Here is a 10,431-nt window from a genome sequence, read left to right as displayed (position 1 = left end):
TGTTCTGGCTTCAGTAGTGAAGGAAAATATAATTTAAAATAATATGAAGTACCACAATCAAAACATTGCAGACATTTTTTTTAGAATCCTTACCACATTGGTGCCACCATGTTACACAGGAAAACATTAGTGGCCAATGATGAAACTGAAGTGCTTGTGGTATCTACAATTTGAAATGTAATGTATCTCATAACATACAAGACAGATCACATGATTTGTTGTAAAAAATGGCAAGTTGGATATAAAAGATCGTGAATTACAAAAGTAAAATAGGGGAATTTTAGAACCATTATTTCTTTAGTTGTAACAGTGATACTTGGGACAATTTATTTACAACTTGAAACATACCTATTATAGAGTTACAACAAACTCACAACCATGAATTATTTGATAGAATGGTAGCAAGTTTCGCCGGGCTACCAACATTTCTAATAACATTCAGAATTAGTAGCCTTAAGTTATTCTCCCCAAAAAACACCATACTGGATTACTGTCTACCTGGTGCCCATATGGTGGTACCAAAGAAGAATGATAAGGTGAGCAAGAGTCTCCAGAAATACAAAAGGAAAGGCCAAATGACAATCAGGAGGACAATACCAGGTGCAGAAATTCCCCTGTAGTAAGCTCTGTATATGCCATTTTTAAAGTTCTAATCCTCTTGTGAAGTAAACAAACCTAAAAGCTGAAAGTTTGTTAGGTTGGTTACATTTTTCAGGCACCATAGTCAAACTACTTTACTTTCGTATCTGTGGATTCTAGTGGGTAATTGCAAATGATTTAGAAAACTGTTCATAATTATTGATACCACGTTGTTTTATTATCTGTAACATTTAGTTTTCGCTCAAAAAGGATAATAAAACAATGACATTTCTTCATATGTCCAATTCACATACATAGTCCACAGCAGTGAGGAGGCAGTAAACCAAGGCAGTGACAATCCCAGAAGCTCAACTTCATCAGAGGAACAAGATGAAAGGCAGTTGGCTAGGCTGGTTATAAACCTGACCTACAGAACTATAAACATTGACAGACTTTGAGAATGTGGCACTAGCTACATCGTATCCTTAGGATGATGTAATAGCATCATGATAAAAAAAAAAGTTCAGAAATTTGCCTTTCTGTCTTGCTTGAACACCAAGGCCACTTCTGCAGCAACCTGTAACAATACAAAGTTGTCAAATCATGTACAGTGAAGTGGTAAAATAACATGCTCCTAAAAATATAATTCAGAATCAGATACTATACTCATTTCTGTCTCCATGTGGTAATTTGTTCACTGAACAGAAAACCTGGAAATTTCAGCCATTTGTCTGAAACTGTAGCTGAGCACTCTCTCATTTGTGTTCACTACATTTTCCCTTGGACTGATACGGTCTGATTAAGCGTAGAAAGCAAAATTAATTGAAAAAATTGCCTTGTAATAAGAATTTATGTAAATAAATGTTATCACTTTATGCACCTTGATGATACACAACCAGTTAATGTGCTACTGCAACCTTATTTTTAACTGTAGGGACTACCCCACCTGGGTATGCATTGTGTGTCAATTACACTTTCCACGAGAGAAGGAGGTTCAGAGGAATGATCACAATATTGCCTCTCGCTGCTGGGAGAAGACAACTGTGTCACCTGAATAGGAATACAATCATTAACTTTAAAATAACTTGGCCTGCAAGTGATTTTAATCAAAAATCAATGCAGATACTGACATACCTTGATGTTGCCAAGGTGATCTGCAACTGCAACTCTCTTGTAAACTTTACTTGTGGCTTGTCCATTGCTCCCATGCAATACAAAAGAACCAAAAAAGCTGATCTGAATGTTGCTTTTAAATGTGGCACAAGAACGCAGAGTACCTGTGAACTGTGAAATAGTGTTTTTTCATATAGTAAGCAAAAAAATGTAAACAATACATATTTAATGATGAAGTACTTATGTAACATGTTTAACTGCAAAAGGGGATAACTCCCACACCACCCACAGCTTTAAAATAAAAGGTAGGTTGCAATTCTTACCTATAACTACTGAAATCTATATATGACTGACAAGGTGTTGAGAAAAATTTCCTTTGCAATATAATAATATGTACGTACACTGAGTAACTGTGGTAAATAGTACAGATTCATTCTACCTGATGCAGAGTACACATAACATGTATAAGAATGGTAATAATATAACAACACAAAGCCCAGGATGGAATAACAATTTTACACTGTTATCCATCTTGGCTTTCAGCCAAAGCTCCTTCATCTGAAATACACTCCTGGAAATGAAAAAAAGAACACATTGACACCGGTGTGTCAGACCCACCATACTTGCTCCGGACACTGCGAGACGGCTGTACAAGCAATGATCACACGCACGGCACAGCGGACACACCAGGAACCGCGGTGTTGGCCGTCGAATGGCGCTAGCTGCGCAGCATTTGTGCACCGCCGCCGTCAGTGTCAGCCAGTTTGCCGTGGCATACGGAGCTCCATCGCAGTCTTTAACACTGGTAGCATGCCGCGACAGCGTGGACGTGAACCGTATGTGCAGTTGACGGACTTTGAGCGAGGGCGTATAGTGGGCATGCGGGAGGCCGGGTGGACGTACCGCCGAATTGCTCAACACGTGGGGCGTGAGGTCTCCACAGTACATCGATGTTGTCGCCAGTGGTCGGCGGAAGGTGCACGTGCCCGTCGACCTGGGACCGGACCGCAGCGACGCACGGATGCACCCCAAGACCGTAGGATCCTACGCAGTGCCGTAGGGGACCGCACCGCCACTTCCCAGCAAATTAGGGACACTGTTGCTCCTGGGGTATCGGCGAGGACCATTCGCAACCGTCTCCATGAAGCTGGGCTACGGTCCCCCACACCGTTAGGCCGTCTTCCGCTCACGCCCCAACATCGTGCAGCCCGCCTCCAGTGGTGTCGCGACAGGCGTGAATGGAGGGACGAATGGAGACGTGTCGTCTTCAGCGATGAGAGTCGCTTCTGCCTTGGTGCCAATGATGGTCGTATGCGTGTTTGGCGCCGCGCAGGTGAGCGCCACAATCAGGACTGCATACGACCGAGGCACACAGGGCCAACACCCGGCATCATGGTGTGGGGAGCGATCTCCTACACTGGCCGTACACCACTGGTGATCGTCGAGGGGACACTGAATAGTGCACGGTACATCGAAACCGTCATCGAACCCACCGTTCTACCATTCCTAGACCGGCAAGGGAACTTGCTGTTCCAACAGGACACTGCACGTCCGCATGTATCCCGTGCCATCCAACGTGCTCTAGAAGGTGTAAGTCAACTACCCTGGCCAGCAAGATCTCCGGATCTGTCCCCCATTGAGCATGTTTGGGACTGGATGAAGCGTCGTCTCACGCGGTCTGCACGTCCAGCACGAACGCTGGTCCAACTGAGGCGCCAGGTGGAAATGGCATGGCAAGCCGTTCCACAGGACTACATCCAGCATCTCTACGATCGTCTCCATGGGAGAATAGCAACCTGCATTGCTGCGAAAGGTGGATATACACTGTACTAGTGCCGACATTGTGCATGCTCTGTTGCCTGTGTCTATGTGCCTGTGGTTCTGTCAGTGTGATCATGTGATGTATCTGACCCCAGGAATGTGTCAATAAAGTTTCCCCTTCCTGGGACAATGAATTCACGGTGTTCTTATTTCAATTTCCAGGAGTGTACATTCTGGCCACGGTAGTAAGAGACATTGGTCATGTGTGTGTATTTTTCTACTTCAGATGAAGGCCTTTGGGCTGAAAGCTAAGAGTTATCAATCTTTTCATTGTACCAATTTGCGAGAACATTTCGTATCCTTTTCATAATGTTAATATCCTATTTCATTAAGTCTGCCACAATTGGGAAGTCCTCAATTAAAGTTGATCTTCAACAGACTGTCTCCATACAATTTCTAGTTTTTTGATAGTGAATGTCAAACATACTGTGTGAATGTGGAATTAGCTGCAACATGTCAGTTCGTCTTTATCAAAGTGTGGAACACTGCCTGCCATGACATACAAATTTCATTGTAGTAAATTACAATTAACAGGATACATTTATCAGCAGTGACTAAGGGCTTAGCCCATTGTCTTTAATTATCAACCATCAAAGATCCTCTTGCAACACTGTCTAAATTGTTTACTGTATCTGCAAGGTTGCTTTCACCTCATGGTTGGTAGTCTTAACAAGTTGTTTTATAGAAGTAATTGAAGATTTAACACGTGTCATTAAAATTTCAGTATGGAAAAAAATCAAACATTGCGTGTGACATGACTTTTACCAAGCACCCCTATACTCTATACAATGAGTTGATAAAATATTAGGAGTTACCCACATAGAATGAGTGGTATCATGCAACAGATTAATGTCTCCATTTTTTACATACCTATCCCTGCACTTCATAGGTCAATGAAAATGTCAGAGCTACTGAGGTAAATCTTTCCAAATAGGTGAGGCTCTATACCAACTCACTGTTGGAAATTAAAGGGGCAGGATAACAAATGAGGGCAGCTCAAGGAGTGTGTGTTGATCTCTCAATAAGATTGGCAAGCAGGGGGTAAGTAGCTACTGGAATGATACTACCGATGAAAATAGCAATACTTTAGTGATTGATGGATCTACAGACCAGAGCCTCAGACAAATTCGTATATGTATACACAAAAAGGTAGAATAATTGAATAATCTTTGGGAATTGCATATAACAGCCAATTGTGTGCCAGAGTAACTGTACAACAACATTTAGTCCATTCATGCACGTGATGAGGCATTAGCTACTTAAGACAAGAGCTCCTTTCATCTGATCACCACCAGAATGTATACAGCAAATTCCACAACAGTGGATCAACAAAACTTTTAAGTGAAAAGATCGAAAATTGTACTCCATAGTACAGTAGAAGAGTGATGGGAGATTTTAATGCACAGGTAGGCAAAGACAGAAAGGGATTGGAGCAAGTATTGGGATGTTTTGGATATGGAGGCAGAAATGAAGAAGGGGAAAGACTCCTGGATTTGTTCCAGAGGAATGGAATGAAAATAGCTAACAGCTGGTTTATGAAGAGAGAAAGTCATGTTATCACCAGATACAGTTGGGAAGGAAGAACCAAGAGTGTAATTGATTATATTCTAGCAGATAGGGAATGGGGAGACAAAGTAACCAATGTGAAGGTAATTCCAAGTGTGAGTGCAGATGGAGACCATAGATTACTGGTGGGACAATGGAAAATGAATCAGTGTGAAAAATAGAAAACAGAAGAAAGTGATGAGGATACGGGATTGGAAACTGAAGGAGAGTGAATGTGCTGAGAAGTACAGAGAATTAATCACACAAAAATTTCCAAAAGAAGTTTTCTGCGATGTAGAAAAAGAATGGAGTTTATTCAAAGACACCTTAGTCGAAGCAGCACAAAAAGTATGTGCCAGAACATCTGGAAAGGAAAAAATAAGACAGACAAGTTGGTGGGATGATACCACAATCCAAGCAGTTAGAAGGAAAAATGGAGCATGGAGAAAGTGGTGGAACACTAAAAATGACGAAGATCATAAAAATATATAGAGGAAAAGAAGAAGTGCAAAGAAGTAGTGGAAACAGCAAAGAAAAAGGCATGGGAAGAGTTTACAAAAAAACTTGAAGATGTGAAGAGCAATAAGAAATTATTCTATAAAATGATGAAAAATAAAAGGAAGGCTTCTGAAGTACCAGTAAAGATGGAAACAGAGGATGGTACCATTATTGAAGATCCAGGAAATATAAAAGACCTCTGGAAAGAACATTTTAAGAAGCTGTTAAATGCTGAGGAGCAGGTACATGAGGAAACAACAAATAATGGAGAAATTGAGAGAAGTTGGGAAGCAGAATTAGGACAAATTACACGGGAAGAAATGGAAAAAGCTGTGAAGAAGATGAATGGGGGGAAAGCCCCAGGACCTGATGAAGTATCAGTGGACATGATAAGAGCAGCAGGTCCAGTGGGAATGCAGTGGCTGTATAGAGTACTATCAAGCGTGTGGAGAAATAGTACAATACCTGACAACTGGAGAACAGGATTGTTCCCATCTTCAAGAAAGGCAATAAAAGACTTTGTAAAAACTACAGAGGAATAACCCTTATGAGTCATACAGCCAAGATTTTTGAAAGAATTTTACTAAATCGAATAAGTGAAAAGATAGAAAACGAGCTGAGTGAAGAACAGCATGGGTTTAGGAAAGGAAGAAGCACGATCGGCCTGATATTTTCTATCCACCAACTGCTGGAAAAATGTTGGGAGTATAACAAAAGGGTGATAATGGTTTTTATAGACATAGAAAAGGCATATGACTCAGTTGACAGGGAAAGACTCTGGGAAGAAATGAAGAAGATAGATATAGAAGATGGATACATTAATGTTATAAAGACAATGTACAGAGGACACAATTGTAGAATTAGAACACCATTGGGGAACTATGAATACTTCCAAATAAGACAAGGACTTAAGCAAGGAAGTATTCTATCTCCTGCACTTTTTAATGTCGTGATGGAGGGAATGAATAGAGCAGTTAAAGATATAGTAAAAGAAAAAGACAAAAAAGATGAGTTTTGCAGATGATATGGTAATATGGGATGATAAAGAGGTAGATGTGCAGTTACGGCTTGATGCGTGGAAGGAAACAATGAAAAGGTATGGATTAAAAATAAATAAAGGTAAGAATGAAGTAATGGTATTTGGAAGAGAGAAAGGGATCAACGGAAATATTACCTTGAATGGAGAACCCCTCAAAGTGGTAGAAAGTTTCACTTATTTAGGGAGTGAAATATCTAGGGATGGAAGAACATCTAACGAAATTGATAGGAGGTTACAGAAGGGAGGCAATTTCTACCAAACAATAAAACACCTGATTTGGAAAAATGAAGTTTTTTGAAAGAGCAAATGTATAAGAATTATTACATCCCTATTGTCACCTATGCTGGAGAAACATGGACAATGACAGAAAGGGACTGGAGCAGACTGCAAGCAGGGGAAATGAAATTTGTCAGAGCAGTTATGGGAAAAACAAGAATGGACAGAGTAAGGAATGTAGAGATTAGAAAGGACCTTAAACAAGGAAGTATGAGAGAAGAAATTGAAAGAAAGAGATTAAGATGGTATGGGCATGTTAAGAGGATGCATGTGCAGAGACTCTCCAAAATTATGGAAGAACTAAAGGTGGATGGGAAAAGACCTAGAGGGCGCCCAAGAACACGGTGGAAAATGGGAGTGAGAATATCTGTAGAAAGGAGAGGTGTGACCTGGCAGCAAGTGGAGGAAGAAAAGTGGTGGGAGGACCGAGCCAAATGGAGAGGACTTGTCAACACCCAAACCCGGCAGTAGCTGGAGCGGGATTCGGATATAGACAGTACAGTACAAGAACCATGTAGATTGAGTCATTCCAGGTGCCTCTACCTTTCGGTAATTATAGTAATATGTAGTGAAAGGCAAGACAAAGAAACTGTACGAGAGATAAGGTGGAGGGAATGAGGGCAGACAGAGAAAGAATTTTCTTACAGGAAGATTTATAAGGCACATATTATTAGAACAGGAAATGTTTTTGGTAAGGTATGACGAACTATGAGAGGAGGAAGGGGTGTGGGGGGGCGGGGGGGGGGGGGGGGGGGGGAAGGGCAAAACAGTTATTTAGGGGCAGTTGGCACTTGTGCAGACTAGACAATGGGTGTTATGTGGAAGCAGCCCAAGTTGTGAACCAACTATCGTGAAAAATCTAGAATAGGGCCAGCGGCGTACTTATACGTTTCACACAGGAATGTTTTCAGCACTTCTTGTGAGGTATAATGGAACAAAAGAGGGTATGTCAGCTGTGTTAAACAGCCAATGAGATAGCAGTAGGCAGACTATGTGTTTCGATGTAATAAATTTGAAAGAAAGGATGAAACAGTGTTGTAAACAAGAATCATATTTAACTGCTCCCTGTTTGAGTTACAGCTATTTAAACTGTGTTAGCATCTGAAAACTAAGTACAGTGTCACAACCCATGGTATATTCGAGAAAGCAGTGAAATATCTTTCTCCTTTTGAGTTGGTATGCAATCAATGTACACGAGAACAATGAGTAAGTGGATCAATGTTTTTTACTTAAATCATGGAAGAAGGTAGGTGGATTGGTGCTTTTTAATATATCACATGCGCAACTATCAATGAATACTGATCCACCTACCTTCTTCCACGATGGAATTAAAAAAACATTGATCTTGTTACTCAAAGTGGAGGCTTATGCTGCACTTCCAGACGATTCCACCCACATTCTCTTTAAACGTCATTTCACCATCACATCTGACATTTTCATATCTCTGCAATTAATCCATGAGATATACACAAGCTGATGACATCATCGTGCAGAACAATCACTGAAATCAGTAATTTATAGCTTGCGCCCCTTATCACAAAATATTTCTCAAAACTCACGAATACACTGAAAAGCAGAAAACATAACAATGCTTTACAATTTCAGCACTAGAAGTATATTGTCTGTTCTCGTCTCTCATTCAATATGTCAAAGAATCATTCTTCTGGCTACGCAAAACTGTCACGTCACCAACCAATGAGCAGTAGATAAGCACCATTTTGGCTATCGCTGGTCCTGACCTAGTCCTCTTTTAGTCCAAGGTGATTGGTATGGGCATCAATGCAAGTAAGTAGTTCTTTCAATGATTAGAGTTATAGTACATTAGTTTTAGAAAATGTACGCACAATAAATTTATTTTCACTTACATATTCTTGGAGCTAAATTTGCTTCAGCAGAGAGGTAGGATACTTCAGGTAGCAGTTGTTCAAGCAACCGCATGTATCTTACTCCTTCCATCCATTTTCTTACAGTGTGATTACGAGACTTGGGCGATACGTGGTACACCAAGAAGTTAAATTTCCCACACAAAATATTACCAAAGCAAACACACACACACACACACACACACACACACACACACACACACCGCTTTTATGATCCTAATAATGGAAGACCACCAGCTTGTGGGTTTGACGATGTTAAATCATCCACACATTCTCGAAGTCTGTTCAGCATTCTAACAATTGCTTCTCCGTTTTTACAGTTGTAGGTCAGGTTCATGACCTCCCTTGCTAATTCCCGTGCATCTTGCTCCTCTGATGAAGTTGAGCTTCTGGGATTGTCACTGCCTTGGTTTACTGCCTCCTCACTGCTGGTATCCTCTGAACTTTGTAATACTGGGCTGGCAGTTTCAGACCAGCTGTTGCTTGAGCCAAACCCAAAGGTCTCATCGAGACAAATTAAAGGGCTGTTCTTGTAACTGTCATTCAACTTATGAAGTCCCAGCCAGGGTAATAAATGAAAATTGCGCAGAAATGTTTGCATGGATATTTCCACCTTTGGAAGTCTTCACATGTGCAATTAGGCTTTGCAAAATTCACCACCCATTTCCCTCACTGAGCTTTTGTAAATTCAGTTTGTGCTGAATAATGTCTTTTCATTACATGATTCACAAATTCGTGTGACTTGTTATGCAAGAAATGAGGACTCTCTCTGCTGTAAGATTTGACGGCTGAATTCTTCAGACAATATTTTTTAAACAGGCTAGGGAGGAAATCATTTATTAAAACTTTAACAACACCTGTCAATGTTTTATTTGCTGAATGTCTAAGAAAAAATATTTCACTTTTTTATTTAGTGATTCAACACCATTAGTAGTAGGTATATTGGCGAAGAAATTCTTCTTGTTGTCATATGCCTTCACCCACCTTTCAGATACTGAAAGCCATTGCTTATTAAAATAATCAAGTGCACCAGAATTTCTAGTTAATAATTCATGAGATTGAAGGTTTTGTTTTGCAGTTAAGAACTGTTCTTCAGATGGTGACTCAGTAATTTCTTCACACAGCTTCAGACTTTGCTCACTATCTCCCGGTATGTCTAAATTGTTCTTTTTACTAAGCCACTGTTGCCAGGCTTGTTTTCGATGAAATAGACAAAGATAAACCCTTGACATTGGAAATGTTCCTTCAATTGCCCGTATCTCAGGCTCAGAAAAATCTGTAACCCATTAAACTGGATTCCAATCTGGGTTCCATGCCTTGAAAATTCATAGAGCCTCTTTAATTGATGCAGTGTTTTCTACTTGAATGAAGAATATCCCAATGACTAAATAGCACCACATTAGCTTTCACTACCAAGAAAAATAATGGAATGTCATACTTCGTTGTCTTGTATGTTGCATCAAGCAAACATACCCTACCATACTTTTTCAAAAGTTCCCTTTGCCTCATGTGCTGGTAACAAAAAAGCAATGGCTGCACTTTTCCATTGTCATCTGTAAATGATCTGAAAAAAAATGTCTCATCCTTCGATTCCTCTTCCCACCCATTAATTTCATTCCTGAATGCATTTTGGTCAATAACAGTTTTCTTCAAATCAAACAGAGCCTGATACATATG

At 40.3% G+C, this 10,431-nt stretch overlaps 1 protein-coding gene across 7 annotated transcripts in view; it reads right to left on the bottom strand.

Moving 5' to 3' along the window:
* Positions 1-792: 792 nt before the first annotated feature.
* LOC124616187 (ankyrin repeat domain-containing protein 1-like) overlaps positions 793-10,431 on the bottom strand; it is a 126,307-nt gene continuing 116,668 nt past the window's right edge. For 3 of the 7 annotated variants that reach the window (XR_006979851.1, XR_006979853.1, XM_047144481.1), the window contains 2 exons: positions 1,714-1,863; positions 793-1,629 (listed from right to left, as the gene is read on the bottom strand). The gene's annotated coding sequence lies outside the window, so the exon portion shown is untranslated. The remainder of the gene's footprint in view (positions 1,630-1,713; positions 1,864-10,431) is intronic. The other 4 variants (XR_006979852.1, XR_006979854.1, XR_006979856.1 and 1 more) reach the window with 4 other exon arrangements.

The sequence above is a fragment of the Schistocerca americana genome, chromosome 5 (assembly GCF_021461395.2).
Source record: "Schistocerca americana isolate TAMUIC-IGC-003095 chromosome 5, iqSchAmer2.1, whole genome shotgun sequence".
NCBI classification, from domain to species: Eukaryota; Metazoa; Arthropoda; class Insecta; order Orthoptera; family Acrididae; genus Schistocerca; species Schistocerca americana.
This window is presented reverse-complemented; position numbering and strand designations above follow the sequence as displayed.